At 38.1% G+C, this 18,265-nt stretch overlaps 1 long non-coding RNA gene across 1 annotated transcript; it reads left to right on the top strand.

Annotated features, from left to right (window-relative positions):
* Positions 1-12,778: 12,778 nt before the first annotated feature.
* Positions 12,779-17,475, top strand: LOC138752757 (uncharacterized). Its single transcript, XR_011350899.1, has 3 exons — positions 12,779-13,005; positions 15,288-15,449; positions 17,404-17,475. It is a non-coding gene; the product is annotated as an uncharacterized lncRNA (long non-coding RNA).
* The last annotated feature ends 790 nt before the right edge of the window (positions 17,476-18,265 follow it).

Below are 18,265 nucleotides of genomic sequence, written 5' to 3'. Positions count from 1 at the left end.
TACATGTAGGGCAGCAACCAGCACATTGATCTTATTGTATGACCATGTTCCTCCCTCTGGTTATCAACGGTTCTAATGAGATATGCTCCTCGGAAGCGGTCCACTTACACAATGAATTGATAAGACTTTTAACTAGGTGTCCCCATGAGGTGCTTTCAATTGTCAAATGAAGTTATAATTAATAGGCTTGAAAGAGGAAACATGTTCATTGTATGATAATCTGATCAACTTCATGTAAATAGGAGTATTTTCATTGGTTTTGGTTCTTGTAAACTAGCAGCCATTTATGCTGAGTATGCTCCAAAGGGATGAATATTTAAACAAAGTACAGAGGGAGGAAAATGGGTTCTTGTGTAGAGATCAGTGCTTGTTTATATGTACATCTAATAACTAACATACTATAAGCAGCAAGCCTCTTCACTCTTTGAATCTCTAATGTACACCGGATGCACGTGCATCTAAAAAGTAGGAGTTGGGGTGGATGAACAAATATAATTTCTGCTTTCACAGCTTAAAAATTTTGGAGAAAACCACACACACTGGTTTGAAGGGTCTTCTTGCCCTTGCATTGCCATCTTCCACCTGAGTGTCGATGAGAGATGACACTATGAATCTCCATTAAGGAATTCTCTATCTGCTCCAGCACACTAGTAGATGCTGTGTAATCCTGGATTGTAGAGCATATGGAATGTAATGGTAATTATGAAATCTGTAGATCTGCTTGAAGCTTACTGGCAGGTACTCCTCAGTGATGGAGATGGTGGATATGTAACTTGGAATTTTCTCCAGCGGAATTCTGGTGTTTGCATGCCTTTCATCATTGTACATTCTGCAGGTTTATTGAGGGATTTTCCAGTGCCAAGGGGCCAAAAGGATAGGGTTGTCCTTGTCCTCAGGACTGATCCTTCTAGCGAGCATCTGCTGAATATTCCAGGCAGCTTTCTCACTCTAAGGAGGAGAGTGTAAGATTGGAAATCTTGCACTGAGCGCAAGGAACAGCTTTTGATGATCTGGCACTACTTACTTGTTGAGTGAATGGAAGCCTTTCTCTGTTGAAGATGAGCTAGTATTAATTTTTAAAAATGTAGACATACAGTATGGTAACATGCCATTTTAGCCCAGGAGTCCTTGCCACCCAATTTACATCCAATTAAAATTAGACCCCCGGTACATTTTGAATGGTGGGAGGAAACTGGAGCTCCCAAAGAAAACCCACTCAGAAACAGGGAGAATGTACAAACTTCTTACAGACAGTGTGAGATTCAAACCCCGGTCCCAATAGCTGGAACCGTAAAGGCATTGCGCTAACTGCTACGCCAACCTTACTGCCCTAGTTATATAGTAAAGCTGTAATGAGCCAATGTGTGCAGATAGTGGTTAACTACTTTATGGAAAAACAATAGATCAGGCAAAATCCACTGCCTCATATAACAATCGTTCCTCATTAAAATCAAAGTGGATGAATTTATCGCGGTCGCGTACTTACCTTCATCAGGAGGAGGAGAGTGAGTGTCAGGATCACCTGTGCACCAGTGAGCCAATGAGATAAGAGGAGTTTGGCTGGGTGGGGTCTGGGGAGTTGAAGAATGCAATGTGGTGTCTAGAGAATATAAAAAGAAAGTCGACTTCATGGTGTGCTGAAAGAAACTTGTGAGTGTATTCTTCATTTGTTTGTAAGCTGTGGTAAATCAGTGCTGTTACAAATTATTTCCTTTACGAGTGACTGCTCCAATAGCACAAAAGGATGGTCTGTACTATTTATTTCAAAGTCCCCTATATTTTTCTTGTGCTGGGATAACTGAATATTTATCATCTATACACATTTTGCATTTATCATCTCTTTTTAATTCAATTTATCCATAATATTATAGTCTTTTTTGTGGAGTACCTGTTCAGCTGCAGCAGGTAAGAATTTCAGTGCACATATACATCATACAATGCATGATGTTCAACTTGTTATTGTTATCATTAGATAGTTATAGTTCTGACACAAGGCAGAGATTGTGGCATTGAAAGTCAATATGACCTTGGCCTTCACCTAAAGAACAGTTGAGGCACAAAGTCTTGGCCTTGGAGGTCACAAACCTCCATCATGATAGGCCTGTGAAAAGTGGACCTCAAAATCGTATGAAGAGGATATGGGTTATTGCTGATCCTTCTCAGGGACTGGCTTCCTCTCTGTTGCACATGTATTTGCCTCTTGTACTGAAATGCTCAACCTAGTCAACAAGGCCTATTTTCACCAAATAATTTCCTTCAATAATAGGCAGCTCCTGTTGGTATTACTACAGAGACCCTCAATGCCTGAACTTGTGAGCAGCAAGAAACATAGTCAGTTGGTGCAGCTCTGGAGATTTTGTATGGTCTTTGTGCAATCTCTAGTGAGTCCTTTAGATCTCCAATCAGGTTCCCCAATGTTAACAGGTTCAATTAAAATCACAATGAAAGCTGAAATGAAGTGATGCCAAATTGACGTAGTTCAAGCCAGAGAATGGTGCATGTTGGTGGCATCCCTTGCTGGGGCAAATCTTTGCCTGCCTTGTATAAATAATGGACGCTATTTTTCAATCTTGCAACAAGTACTATTTATAATATGGGCATATTTCCTTTAAATTGTAAGCCAAGTGGCAGTAATATACATTTTTATTGCTATCTGTGATGATTTTTAGATATTAATGTATTTTGTTCCATTATTTATCGAGGGGGGAACAAAAACATGTATAGAACATGTATAAAACATGTATAGAACATGTATAAAACATGTATAGAACTGTGATTGTATTGTTATTTGCAGATAGTGTTGGACAAGTTGCCCCATAAAAGATCATTAAGAAATATAAAAAGACCTTATGCTCTTTCAATATATTTGAGTAGATAGAAGACTGGTTGTCCAACAGGAAACAGTGACAGGTAAAATTGGATCTTTTGCTGTTTGGTAAGATCTAACGAGTGCAGTGGAACAGGGAGGTGGTGCTGAGATCTCAATCTCTTGCAATTTATATAAATGACTTGGATGACAGCACCAACATTTTGGTTGTTAAAAATGACTGGAGATATAGGAATGTAACTTGAGAAGAAGATAACGTGGAAGCTACAAAGGAACACAGAAAGTAAAATAAGTAGGCAAGGATTTGGGAAGAGGAGTATAATGTGGGAAGATGTGAACTGCTCTATTTTGGCAGGAAACTAAAAGTGAAACATTTAATGCAAGATTCCAGAATCTGAGAAGCAGATGAATCTTGGCATTCCAGAATTAGGTGAAGCAAGGAGGAAAGTTAACAGCATGTTATTATTTATTATTTGGAGAAGTGAATTCAGAAGTTGGGAAGCCATATTTCAGTTAAATAGGAGATTGGTGACACTACAATTAGAGTTTACATTTAGGGTTACATTTGGCCCCTTTATTGATTAAATTGGAGTCTGTTCAGTGAAGATCTATTAGTCCTATACCTGGAATAAATGGGTTGACTGATGAGCAAAGGTTGGACAGAATCAACATAGCCACTCAAGTTTAGAAGACTGAGCAGGGACTTGATTAAAACATATGGGGGACTTGACAGGATAGATCTGGAAGGAATGCTTCCTCTGGAGGAAGAATCTAGAATTAGAGGCTCACTACTTCCATTACATGTCAACAGCCAATGCCAGCTTCCTAACCTTCTGCTGAACGTAAGACAGCTGGATCACAAGAACACCCATTTTCTTCATTGATAACAGCTTGGTATGAAGCACCATAGTTCCAGAAAAACTAACAATTAATGGATCTGGGACTCTATTCTTCCCTTTATAAATAGATCCTTTATTTCCTGAACAGAAGATCCCAGTCAGTGCAGATTAGCAGCATCACCTTCTCCTTGCTGACCATCAACCTCAAGGCTACATGCTTGATCCCATGCACCCCATGACTGTCTAGCCAAGTTCTGCACCAAAGCGATATACAATTTGCTGGTGACATCACACAGCTTAGCAGAATAATGATAATGTCAAGTCAGAATATAGGATGGAGATCAAGAATCTGGTTGTGCGGTACTTCTTGTTTTCAAGTTCAGTAAGACCAATGATCTTATTGTGGACTTCAGGGAGGGTAGGCCGAGGGACCATTTGCATGTTTTCATTGGAGGGGTTGTTCTTGTGTTTTGATAATAAACCCTCATCAAAGATGACCTTCATCAACTTTTCAAAATAAAGCATTACCCATTTAAGAGATGAGGCAAATCTTTTTTTCTCTTGGAGGCTCATGAGTCTTTAAAATTCTCTTCCTAAAAAGGTTCTAGAATATATTTAAGGTCAAAGTAGCTAGATATTTATTAAGGGGATGAAAGATTGTCACAAGTAACAGAATGTGATGTGGAGTTCAGGTTGCAACCATATCAATCACAATCATATTTAATGGCAGAGCAGGTTTGAGAATTTGATTAACCTACTGGTGCTCCTAATTCATTTATCTGTATAATAATGGACCCCTGATAACAAGAAGACTGATAAGATGATGAATCTATTTGATCAGATGTCATTTTTATTTTACTGTTCATCTGGCAGTAGAAACCTGTGTACTCTTGCTGCATAGCATGTACACATCTGAGTACCTAACGCAGAATCTTGTTGCAAAATACTTCTCTATGTCTGTGTCTCTTCAATTGTAGCTTACAAATAATGATCAAAGGTTTCTGCAAGATAGAATCGCATGACATGTTTTTTAACTGCTCAGACTAAAGATATGCTTATTTACAGTTTGTAAGAAAGCTACATCAAAGCCCACTCATTAGTATTTCTTATTCAAGTGAATACATCATCACGTAAAAGTCTAATATAAATAAAACACTATTCTATTCGAAGTTCTTTTATTGTAAAACCTGGATTGACAAATCTCTGAACATGTCACATCAAGCACTGATATCTATTCTCTTTGTATAATCTTAACAGATCCCCTTGCCACTAAAAGTGTACTATGGGTGCTTGTCAAAGGGATCAGTGAAATGTCCTATAGGTTAAATTCAATATCCCAATGGAATGATAGCCTTGGGTGAAAGATAAGCAAAGAGTTATGTCATTGAGCTGATAGCCTTGAGTTGAATGCTTGCAACACAACCTAGCAAACAATAGGGGTATGCCCTTCTGATAAAACTAGCAAGCTGCAACCACGCTTTAAAATAGCTGAAGGGAGTGGGAACACCTACTGCTAAAGGATGCTCAGCAGACATCGTTTAAAGTTTACCAGCATTATTTTTATTGGTCTCTTCCAGAGGCTCTGGCAGTGATCATTTTCTATTTAAGCTGGATGAATTTCATTGCTTTATCAAGGAAAGCTACTTTATTTTAAATGCATGAGCATTTTAGAGTTTAGATAAACAAGAAATTGGATTTCTTTCGCAAAATTTAACATGACCTTGTGAAATTAACATCTCCGTTTAAAAGGTACTTAGGCAATGACTGAAACCAACGTCCACTTCCAAAAGCCTTTACAAATATTAAAGCTTCAGTAAAATTGCATATTGCACAAAAAATGTTAATGCAAATCTCTATTCATTTGCTATTTTCTCTATTATTGATGCAGTGCACAAACATTCCACAAGCCAATTTAGGGACTTAATTCATTCTGTGGTCATGAATTAATTGAATTAATGGGGACAGGAGAAAAGATGCCAAGGTGGTGAAGAGAGGTTTTGCTTTTCTGGATGCTCAGAAAGCCTAAAGTTCTGAAGCAAGCCCAGAATTAATCTCTGCAATGTCCTCCCCTACCCCATATCTCAGACTGAAGACATTTCTGCACCATAGAATGCAGATCAGAAAAAATACATAATTTTTTTTTGTTCTTCACACAATTTCCATTAGATATAGGCACTCTGCCAAATTCTCTTTAATTATTAATTTGCTCTGTAAATAAATGTATTTAATCACTATGATTTTACTACCAAGAGAAGTCATATCAATGTGGTTGTAATGCATCTCTAAGCCAGAATGATTCACATTCATTTAGTATTGGATCTGTTTTCACTAGTTGTAGAAACAAGAAATGGAAATGGAAACTGATACTGATTCTTCATTGCCACTTTTAGAATAAGCCTTCAGTCTTTCTCTATGGTGAGGTAGAAGGCCAGATAGTGTCTCATTATCACCTTATATACTCGTTTAACAGTCGATCCCCCTTTTATGGCCCAAAAATCACATTTTCCGTATGACCCATGTAAAAGTTGACTTTCACTATTTTGGCCACGACTACCCATCTATCCGAGATCCTGACACCCTGACTGCGAACCTTCACCTCGGCCGCCTGCCCATCTGAGTTCCCAATACCCTGACTGCCGATCCTCGCCCCGGATGCCCGTCTGCCCACCAGAGCTTTCCCCCCATGCCCCGACTGTGGATCTTCACCCTGGCCACTCACTCATTGGAGCTCCCGACACCCTGACTGTGAATCCCCACCTCGACCACCCACCCATGCAAGCCTTGAACGATATAGGTACTTAGCACAGTCAAATGTGGGACCCATGTAAAAGTTGACTTCCTAAATATGACATGAAAAATTGGTCCAAAAAACTCAACTACTACACAAGTATATACGGTAACAGTCAGAAACCAGCTTAATTTGCTTTCCTGAAGTCTAATTAAAATTAAAATTCTAATCTTTCATGGTGATATTGCTGCCACAAGCCACATGTATTTATCTCTGATTGTTTTCCACTTGTCTACTTTCTCTTTGTTCTGATCCTGTATTAATGCACACTGCTATCTCTATTTAAAGATTTCAGTGAAAAACAGTTTTACCGATGAAGTGATTGCTCAGTCAATATTCAACCTATTATTAACAAGATATTCACTTTCGTTTTCTGAGAATGGTTCCCATGTCAAGGTTAAACTGATAATCTATATCCACTGATGTTTCTGATAGACATTGGATTATATCAATTTTGCTTTCAACATTGTGCTAAAATAGATGCTGAATTGGAATTGACAGTTCAAGGTCACATTTATTCATTTCAGAGTACCATGTACAGTTATTGGTTGATCTGACAGCAAAGGGTACAGTTTCAGCTTGGGCGAACACCCCTGCACCATTCAAGATTGCCTAGTCAAGTCAACCAGCTGCATTTTCTGAGATTAGCCTAATTTTAATAATTATGGCAAGCTTCCATTCATTTTGTCACATCTGCTTGCGAACTTGCCATTGAATGGACAGGATCTGATGTACTGCAGCAACAAACAAGTGTTATTTAATTTGATAAGACTGGACATAAATTGAGAAAATCCAGAGGAATTAAACCATATATTGATGAATCATTGAGCCACAGAAAAGGTCATTCTGTCCATTGACCATTTACTGATTTTTTTCTAAAGCAATCACTGGGTATAATTCTTTCTTAAAAGGCCTGGAAATTAATTTTCATTAAATGCATACCTATTTTCATTTTGAAAACTGCTTTTTCCCCCACTATCCATATACAGTGTGTTCCAGATCATAAATGCTTAATGGAAAGTTTTTCAACATGTCCCCTTTGCCTTTTGATTCTCACTTGAAATCCAGGGTTCCTGGCCTTGATCTACTCACTGATGGGATTTATCCCATGATTTTATCATGATCTTGTATCCCTATGTTACTAAATCTTTTCTCAACCTTTTTGCACCAGGAGTAAAACACCATTTGATCCCTGTCGAAACCCCATGTCTGATCTTGCATCAAGGAGTAAAGCACCATCTGATCCCTGTCAAAGCCTCAAGTCTGATCTTGTAGCTGAAATCCTTCATCTCTAGAACCTTTCCAGTAAATCATTGTCTGCACTCTTTCTAGGATGTTCACATCGAGAATTGGGTGCAATGCCTCCCTTCTTGCTTCATCAGTTATTTACAAATATTTTACAATATGTCCAGCTGTTGAATTTTAAGATGAGATAATCTGTCAGAAAAGAGTCTATTCATAAAACTCTGTAGAGTTTATAATCAGAAACAAATATTTCTGGATATATGGTTACCTGATATAATCAAATTATCATTAATTAAAAAGTTAATCTGTGAACCAAGGTCATATGCTTCTGTAAACAGAATAATTGGAGTAGTTAGGTTGTTATTAATCATGTGCAAATAAATACCATATTTAAACAAATATTGGAAGCATTGATTTCCTTGGTTTCAGCGGAGATAAGGATGGAAGAGACAATAGACCTTCCAGCCCTGAGGTCCATTCCACATTTTGCAGTTCATATGATCTTGGCCTCAATTTCATTTTCTTGCCTTTTCCACATAACCCTTTATTTTCCCTCAAGTTCAAAAGGTATGTCACCTTTGACTGGAATATATTCATTGAGTTAGTTTCTGGTTCAAAAGTTCCAAAAGTTCCCAATCCTCCAAGAAAAAGTCTTCCTCCTTAGCTATTCACATAGAAAAACCAAGATTTGATAGGAGATTGACAGCAATCAAAGCAGTTTTCAAGAGCTGATCATAATTGTTTTAGGACCAGAGAGTTGACAGCAGTGGTTCTTCAGTCAAGTATAAATTAAAAGACATTGAAAAAGTTTAGATTTATAACCCAGGATGTTGCTACGAAATTAAATAATGAGATTGGTAGATAAGTTAATTCAGTGGTATCATAATGCAGTTTCTAATGTGAAAAAAAGGGCTCAGGCTCAAAATGTATATCCTATGGACGCTGTGTGATCTGCTGAGTTTCTCCAGCATGCTTGCATTTTGTACTTGACACCAGCATTTGCAGATTTTCTTGTTTAACAACCTTGCGTCAACTGTTCAAACAGTGTCTTTTATGTAACAAAGTAACAAAATACATAACCAACGTTTTGGGCTTGAACCCTTCATCAAGGTATGAGAGAATGTTGGCAGGCATCTGAACAAAAAGATGGGGTTGGGGGGTGGCAAAGTCAGGAGATGATAGGTGGAGAAGGGAGAGAGGAAACAGCAGCAATCAGGGGGATGAAAGATGGCTGGGTGAATAGAGAGGGAGGGGGAGAACTGGAAAAATTGGAAAGGGGAGGGGAAAGAAAAGGCAAGAAAGTTAGCAGAAAGCAGAGAAATTGATGTTAATGGCACCTGGCTGGGGCACTCTCTCGCCATCCCTCCTCACCCTGATCACTGCTGTCCACTCCCCCCTTCTCCAGCTATCATCTCCTGCCTTTTCCACTCCCTCCTACCTTTCCCCTCCTATCTTTTTTATTTGGACGCCTGTTGACATTTTCTCATACCTTGTGAAGGGCTCAAGCCCAAAATGTTGGTTATGTATTTTTACCTTTGCTGTTTGACCAGCTGTGTTTCTTCTTCTTCAATCACAGTGTCTACAGATTTTCATGATTTACTTGATCCAACTGTTATTCTGCTAATCTGTACAGCATTTGATAACATATTGTATATCTAATACTTGTTTCCAATTATAGGCTTGTAGAGCTCGTCGAAAGAATCAAAGACTTGTTGATCCAAACCAAGGCTTTTATTAGCAAAAGACAGGAGCTCTTCACAGGTGGCCGACCAGTCCGGAATGATCCGACTTGGCTAGGGACACAACCCTTTAAGGTCCAGACAATAGGCGTGGCTTAGCTCTCAGCCAATCGCTGTAAGCACAGTCTAGATACAGTAACTATATACACTATATACATTGGTGATAGATCTGTACTATCACAAGGTTCTACTACAGAGTTTTATTAATATACTCTTTTCTGACTGACTGATTATCATGTTGACTAAATGGTTAGCCTTGGGTAATGATCAAGTAGATTATGGAGAACAAAAAATGTGGCTGCATTTGTCAGCTCTTTTGCTCATCTTGACCTGGTAACTGGTTGTGAGGCAAGTTTCTGCAAATGTGTGACTGAATATTACTGGATCGATCCACCTTCCGCCAACTTTATTTTGAGTTTGTTTGATTTTCAGGTAATTCATTCAAAATGTAACCCTACTTTTGAATTTTATTCTTTGATTTGTGAAGCCCAGACACCCACCCACTTTATTAATTACTTGGAACTTTTCCTCATGCCTTCAAAGATTTGTGCACATACGCATCACAGCTCTTTGCTCCTCTACACCATTTAGAACTGTGCCATTTAATCTGTTTTTCTCTCCACCAAAATATATCTCTTGTGTTAAATTTCATCTGTCACATGCCTACCTTTTCTATTAGTTTCTCAATGTTCCTTTGCAACCTGTCCCTATATTCCTCACAGTCTAGCATGCCTCCAAACTCATGTTAGAAACAGAGAAAATAGATGCAGTAAAATACCTTTGAGCCTGAACCACCATTCAGCTAATTTTAGTAACCTGGTTCTGCATTCTTTCCATACTCTTGATCCATTTAGTCAATAAGAGCTATATCCAACACCCTCTGAATATATATAAAGACCTGGCCTCAACAACTTTCTGTGGATGAGGAAGTTACACAAGTTTTCCCAGGTAGTTTCTCCTCACCTCTGTTCTAAATCCATTGTTATTTAACTCCCACTGTGAACACTCATCTCCAAAATTTTGTCTGCATCTGCACTTCATAACAGAATCTATGCATTGACTCTGACTACCATCCTCGAGTGTGAAAAGCAAACATTTATCATAACACTTTGTGCTAAAGCCAAAGGCTTACACCTACTGCACATTATTTTACGTGTGAATTTTTGTTATATGTCTTCTGAAGATCCAAAAAGATCACAGCTACTGAATTGTCTCCATTGATCTTCTCTGCTACCTTGTCACAAAATTAATAGGGATAATCCAATTTAATTTGGCTAAGGAATCTGTGTTGACTCTATTAATTAAAACTTCAATGTTGACCCACTATTTCTCTTTCCTGATTATTATTTCTCAATGGTTCTTTATCACCAACATTACACTAATTAGTATGTACTTACTGGACATTTCCTTGCATGCCTTTCTTCTACTCAAGGATGAATTAAAAAATATCTGGTGATTACCAACAGGGTGAGCATCCCTAATTTCCCTTGAGAAGGCAGCGAAGAGCTGTAATCTTGAAATGCTTCAGTCTTTCCTGTGGAGATTCTCATACGGTGTTGTTGGGTAGGGAGTTCCAGGATTTAGACTCAGTAATGATAATGGGTCAATTTTATAGTTTCTAATCATGATGGTGTGTGAGTTGGAGAGGACGTTGCTGTTGATGGTATTCCTCTGTGTCTTGGCCTTATTATTCTTTGTGGCAAAGGTCCTAGGTTTATGTCGGTGCTTTTTGAACAGCCTAAGTGAATAAATGTTGCATATTTTGAAGCCGACACACACTACAGCTACTATTTGCTGGTGGTCTAAGGAATTAATGTACTTAATGGGACTAATCAAATGGGTTGCTTTGCAAAGGATGGTTTCAAGTTTCTTGAATGTTGTTGATGATAATGGAAAACCCTTCTGCACTCTCCATCTGCATTTTCTATTCAGCAATGGAAGCCCAGCTCACCTTTCTAGCATTTCCTCCTCACCAGTTTTCACCTCCAATGTTACATTCTTTCTTTCAAGATTTGATAAAGACTGATATAGAAACACCTATTTAATATTCCACCCATTCACTTTTGTCTCAGTGCAATGATTACTTCTCACATAATTGGCTCACCCTTCCTGTAATGAGGCAACCAGAACTGAACACATTTTCTCCAAGAGTGGTCTAACCAGAGTTTTATAGAGCTGTAACATTACCTCATGGTTTTTGAAATCAATCCCTTGATTAATGAAGCTCAACACACCTTTAACACCCCATCAACTTTTGCAGAAACCTGAAGAGATCTATGGACTTTGACCTTTGTTCCTCCACACTGAAAACATCCTCCCATTAACCACATACTCTGTCTTCAAGTTCATCCTTCCATAGTGCATCACTTCACACTTATCCATCTGCTACATCTCCACCCAACTTTGTATCATTTGTTTATTATTGTAACCTACGACAACCTTCCGCAATATCCTCAACAACTCCACTCCTTGTGTCATCTGAAAACTTACTGATTCACCTTTCTAATTTTTTATCCTATTAATTTCTAAAAATCAACTAAAATAGGGGTCTCAGAATCCAGGCTGTAGGCTACTGGAGACTGGCTCATAGGAATTAGGCACTGGAACTGGGATTCGAGAGGGTGTTGATGTTGAGGGAAAGAAGGGATCCTGAATGGCCTTGGTGCTAAAGGCTTCCTGATCATGTTGGAGGTTTGGATATGGAGATTGGGTTGCTAATTGATCGAACAGGAGCCTGTGCACCTGCAGATGCTGTGGGAGTGCAGGAGACGAATCCACAGACACTCATTGCTTCTCTTTGTCTCATTCTGTAAAGGGCACAGGGCAACATAAATGGCAACCTTTTTTTAAGCCTTATGGCCGCCAGAATGCAATTTCATGTAATTTTGCATGCTGTGTTCTATTACATTAGAATAAAGGAATCTTGAACGTTAGAGTGATTCCTATAGAACATCACTTGTCACTGACCTCAACAGAATATGTTCTATCTACTATCGCCTTCTGCAGGCAAGCTAATTCCGGATCGATAATAAATATTGATTTATTAAAATATAGAAATCAAAAGTGTGAAGATCAAGAGCTCTCACCAAATTCATAAATTGCTACATTTTACATGGAAAAAATTGTTGGAGGTTTTAAGCCTGGGAAAAGAAAGTCTTAAAATCTATCCTTAGAAGCTTACATTTTAAGAGATTGATATTGTTGTAATCACACACTAGACTTCTAAAGCAAACATTTACAATAAACAATGGAGGCTCCAAAAATTAAAATGGATAAATATTCTTATATATTTTTCATTAATGAATCTGATCATTCAGCAACTGTTCTCCTGTAGTTGAAAACCGTTTCAAGAAAGCACCATAAAATGCCCAAGCATTCCACTGTCTTCTGGATTGCAGCTAACCTATTGAAAGAATGCAAAACAATTCTGGATTGAACAGCTCCTTGTGGGAATACATTTTACTCATAAAGGCTTAGAGAGTTCCATATGCAGAAAGATAAACAGAGGACAACACTCGATGCTGAAGTCTGACGTTCAACTCCATTTCCACCTTAAATATAACCTTGGTAAGAGGACTAAATTAACACTGCAGAGGCTGACCTTTAATTTATGTACAATAACATAATTTATTATTTGACTTCTTTTATTTGAACAAAATAGAATAGAATTGTGTATTTTACTGTGTGAATTCTATGCTTAGCATTCAAAATAGTTAGGAGCTGTGAATGTTAGGACATTGATTTTATGTAAAATATTATCCTCTTCTGCTGAATATAAATAATCTCAACACAGGAGTCCATTACTCAGGTGATTTTCTGAAGTCAAAGAACCAGTTCAATAATCTTTTAAATCTTTCTTGTTGCTGATGTGGTGTACTACAGGTTCATGTATTGAATCCACCATCCCACAGTTGGAGACTTTATTCTAGGGTTAGAGAGAAAAATGAAATAAAACCTTGGAGGAACAATTACACTAAGTGTAATCTACTCATTGACTGTGAGCCACAAAGGTGAGTGTAACAATGTGTGAGTTTACTGGGGGACAGAGAAAAACATATTCTCCAATGCATTCTGGTTTTGCATGGCTGGACAAAGCATTGAACACACCTTTGTCTATCACAGCGGTTCTCAAAAATTTTTCTTTCCACTCACATTCCACTTTAAGTATTCCCTATGCTATAGGTTCTCTGTGATTAGTAAGGGATTGTGTAAGGTGGTATGTGGATGGAAAGAAAAAGTTTGAAAACCCACTGTTTTAATGGTACCTAATTGACTTGTTATGTGCACAGTTTCATAACTCCAAAGGAAATGGACCAATGTCAATTTTTCTCAAGCAAAATATTTCAGTAACAATGGGATCTAGGGCAGTGGTTCTCTTCCTTTCCCACCCACATACCACCTTAAGCAATCCCTTACTAATCACAGAGCAGCGATGGCATAGGGATTACTTAAAGTGTTATGTGAGTGCAAAGAAAATGATTGAGAACCACTCGTCTAACAGGTTGGGGGTGGGGGGGGGTGGGGAGTGGTGGAAAGAATGAATATTATTTATCCACAATGTCTTCTGGATAGCACACTTTCACACATTCTGTAGCAGCATATTAGTCATAGTTCAAAACAGGTCAAGAATTAGGCTATCAAGTGTCTACAAAATCAGAGACAAGTTCAAGTTCAAATTCAAATTGATTGTGACATTGTACTTAGTACAAAGAGAAAGGGTTTTTCACAAGCAATCTAGCAAGTCAACTCTAACATGCCTACAATTTTACCATGTGGAAAAGCAAGAGAACATTACATTTTGTAGTGTAATAGTGAAAAGAAAAATTAGTACACAGCAAGGGCAGCAAGATTTCACTGTTGTTAGGTTCTGAAGCTTAATGACTATGAGGTGGAAACTGTCTTTAAGGCAGTTGATACACATATTCTCACTCTTGAACCTTTTTAATGATGGGAGGAGGGAGAAGGGAGTGTGTCCAGCGTGGGATGAGATCTTCAGTCAGTTGTCTGCCTTTCTAACAGCAGCAGAAGGGGTAGATAGATTTGAAGGGAAGGGAAGTTTGTGTGATGTTCCAAGCTGGAACTCCCTTACCCCACTGTGATGCTTCCAGCTAAGATGCTTTCAATGCTGAACCTGTAGAAGTTGTTAAGGGCCATGTGGGAGTAGATGTCCACAGAATGCAGAAGTGACACATCTGTGCAAGATAATCCTAGAAGTGATGTACTCTCTATAATGATATGTATCAATGCAAAATATTTATTGCTTATGCTCAGAATTCTTGTCCATGGTAAAATAATGCTATATTACTTGCATATTCCATAATTTTCCTTTCAGAATGATTTATCATTGAAATTCAATTACAGACTGTGAAAAAGGTGGTTTAATGCAATTCATTTTCTTGTCAAATGGGTGTTTGCTGTGCAATGTACTATCCCCACTCAGTAGGTAGGGTTTGATGCTCTTATCACAGCTTGCTGTCCCATTGATAACCAATCTAATCTAATCCCTCACAGTCAATGAAATTAAAAGCATTATTGAATTAGACCTCGGATAATCATAGTGGTGGTGTAAATTCCAGGTTCTGAAAATGTTTTCCTTTTTTATTCTTGGCTGCTGTACAATTTACATAGCACCACATGAAGAGGTGGAGATAGGAATTCCTTTGGGAATTTCTGTCGCAGTGTATGACTTAAATGAGGAAGGCAGGTTCACGAGGCTATAGCAAATGTGGATGCTACACTGCCGTAGGTATTTTGTCAGCCTCTTTTATTAAGCTGGAAACTGAATTTTTAAACTTGCGTGTCTCTACGCCAAAGGGAACTCATCTTTACACTTGTGTTTCATCACTCAGGGAGACTTACAACTTCTATAAACTGACAGTTTGGGATGAGGATTTGGAGCTGTGGCAAGGTGGTTACATTTGGTTAAAGTGTTGCAACGATGGAAGCCTGATGCCAGCATGTGAAAAAAATCCATGGTGTCTGGTCACATACGAGAAAACACTTTGGGAGGGGTAGGTTAGAACATAAAATATTACAGGAAAATACTGGCTTTTCAGCCCTTGATGTTGTGCTGACCTATATATTCGTACCAAAAAAAACCCTTCCTACCTTGCAATACACTCATTGTTATTTCATCCATGTCTAAGAGTCTCTTAAATGCTCCTAATGTTTCAGGCTCCATTGACAAGGCATTCCAGACACTTACAACTGTGTAAAAAAACTTACTCCTGATGTTTCCCCTAAACTTTGTTTCCTTCGCTTTGTATTGATATCCTCTGGTGCTTTGCTATTTCCACCCTGGGAAAAAGGTGCTGGCTGTCCACTTTATCTATGCCTCTCAGAATCTTGTAGACCTTTATTAAGTCACCTCTCATCTTTTGCTCCAAAGAGAAAAGCTCTAGGTCTGTTAACCTTGCCTCATAAGGCATACTCCAATCCAAGCGACATTATATCTCCTCTGCACCTTCTCCATAGATTCCACATTCTTTCTATAATGAGGTGACCAGAACTGAACACAACCTCCCGGGATATAATCCTGAGCTGGCCCCTCCCGAACAGTCACTCAGGAGTTACCAGTACAGCTACCACTGTAGCAGAGATTTTTAACTGAAGAAAGCCTGTTGTTCAGTCTTTCTTGAATTTTGTGTCTGCTTCCTGCTGCAGCCGTGCATCACAGCCACTTTCCCACCAAACTCTGCATCCAGTCTATATCCTACGACAACATTCAACACTATCCACAACTCCTCCACTCTTCGCATCATGCGCAAACTTACTGACCCATCCTTCCACTTCTTCATCTCGGTCATTTATAAAAATCACAAGGAGCAGGGGTCCCAGAACAGATCCTTGCAGAACTCTACTAATCTCTGACTTCCAAGCAGAACATTTTCTGCCAATTACTTCTGTCTACTTTCTTCAGGCAAGTCAATTCTGAATCCACACAGCCAAGGTTCCATGGATCCCATGCCTCATGAATTTCTGAATGAGTCTATCATGGGGGACCTTGTCAAATGCCTACTAAAATTCATATACACCACATTTAGCACCCGACCTCCATCAATTTCTTTTGTTTCCTCCTCAAAGTAAATTAAGCTCATGAAGCATAACTTACCCATCACAAAGCCATGCTGACTAACCCTGAGAAGGCTGTACTTCTCCAATTGCTCATAAATCCTCTCCTTAAGAATCCAGTCCAATAGTTTGCAAAGACTCATTGGTCTATAATTCCCAGGATTCTTCAAACAAGGAGATTACATTTGCCATTCTCCAATCCTCTGGCACCTCCCCTGCAGCCAGGGAGGATGCAAAGATAATCATCAATGCCTCAGCTATCCCTTCCTTCAGTAGCCTGAGGTATATCTCATCTGGCCCCAAAAAATTATCAATCTTAATGTTTTTTTTTGTTTTTTTTTAACTTTATTTATTAATTCAAAAAACAAATAATATATGACATATACAGCAATTAAACATGATCATGAACATTTTTAAAAATATATATAAAAAAGAAAAAAAGAAAAAGAAACAAAAAAAATCCCCCTCCCCCCTTCAGCCAACTCTCCTAAGGAGAGCCATAAAAAAAGAAAAAAGAAAGGATATTAAGAAAAAGTTAAATATACAAATTAAAATCTAATCAATATAAATTGAAATGTAAATATTCCGAGTATAACAGCCACTTATTAATAAAAAAAATATAATTATCATGCGAAACATAAGTAATTTTTTCCATTATTAAACAATATTTCATCTCATTATGCCATCTATTAATATCAATCATATTTGTATCTTTCCACGTACTAGCAATACATTTTTTCGCTAAGGATAAAGCTAAATATACAAAAGCAAGCTGAAACTTATTTAATCTCAAACCTTTCAGAGGTTGCAAACTACCCAATAAAAATACTGTTGGATCTAAAACTACTTTAATTTTATACAGATATTCTAAAAACGATTGAATTTTCCCATCAGAAAACAAGGTGGCAATCGTGATATGATGAGGGACCAGATGGAAATGAAGGGCCGTGGAGGGGGAGAGAGAGGAAGAATCCGGTGAGAAAAATGAGGGGTGAAAGAAGAAAAAACTAAAGAAGGAGGGGAATGAGAACAGTTTAGCTCAGGGTGGATTTGTGGAGCAGACTCAATGGACTGAATGGCCTACTTCTGTTCCTTTATCTTGTGATCTTGTGAGAATGATGGGTGTGGATGGATTAAATAATGAATCCCAATCCATTTCATGTAAATGCCCTCATAAGCTCTTATAAGGCAAGGTCCAAGATGTCTCTGCACTAGACTGTCTTCCAACTTTTCCCAACTTTCCCACAGATTTACAGGGAATGAGTATGACAATAGATATGGAATTTCAGTCTGCTTGAGTTGTCCTCAGTTATAGTGATTAGCTGCTATAGCATGATTAATGATGAAGGGTTTAGGAGCACATGAATTTATTTTATTTTTACACATAATGGAATTACTGTGCTGTTGATAATTGAAAATAAGAAAGGTAAGACATATAATTGACTGTGTAATAGATTTATTTTTGTATTTAATTAGCACAATCTGAAAAATTTGCTGATTTCGGCCTTCTGTTCCCAGGTTTGGATCTCAGGGTTCTTGGCCAAGTATTAAGGCATCTTTTCAGGTACCATTATTTCCTGCAGGTCAACCTTTTTAAAAAAAAAGCTTCATCTGCTCACCGTTTGATCCAATCTGTTCTTTAATTTCTCCATCTGTGTAAACCAAATTTTCTCATATCTAATAATGGTGCATTATAAAAGACTTTTCTGCTTTTCAACTATCAAAGATTAGAAGCTATTGGTTCAATGGAAAACCA

The sequence above is a fragment of the Narcine bancroftii genome, chromosome 2 (genome assembly GCF_036971445.1).
Source record: "Narcine bancroftii isolate sNarBan1 chromosome 2, sNarBan1.hap1, whole genome shotgun sequence".
Classification (NCBI taxonomy): domain Eukaryota; kingdom Metazoa; phylum Chordata; class Chondrichthyes; order Torpediniformes; family Narcinidae; genus Narcine; species Narcine bancroftii.
Note: the sequence above shows the minus strand (reverse complement) of the source record. Positions and strands in the feature narration are given on the sequence as shown.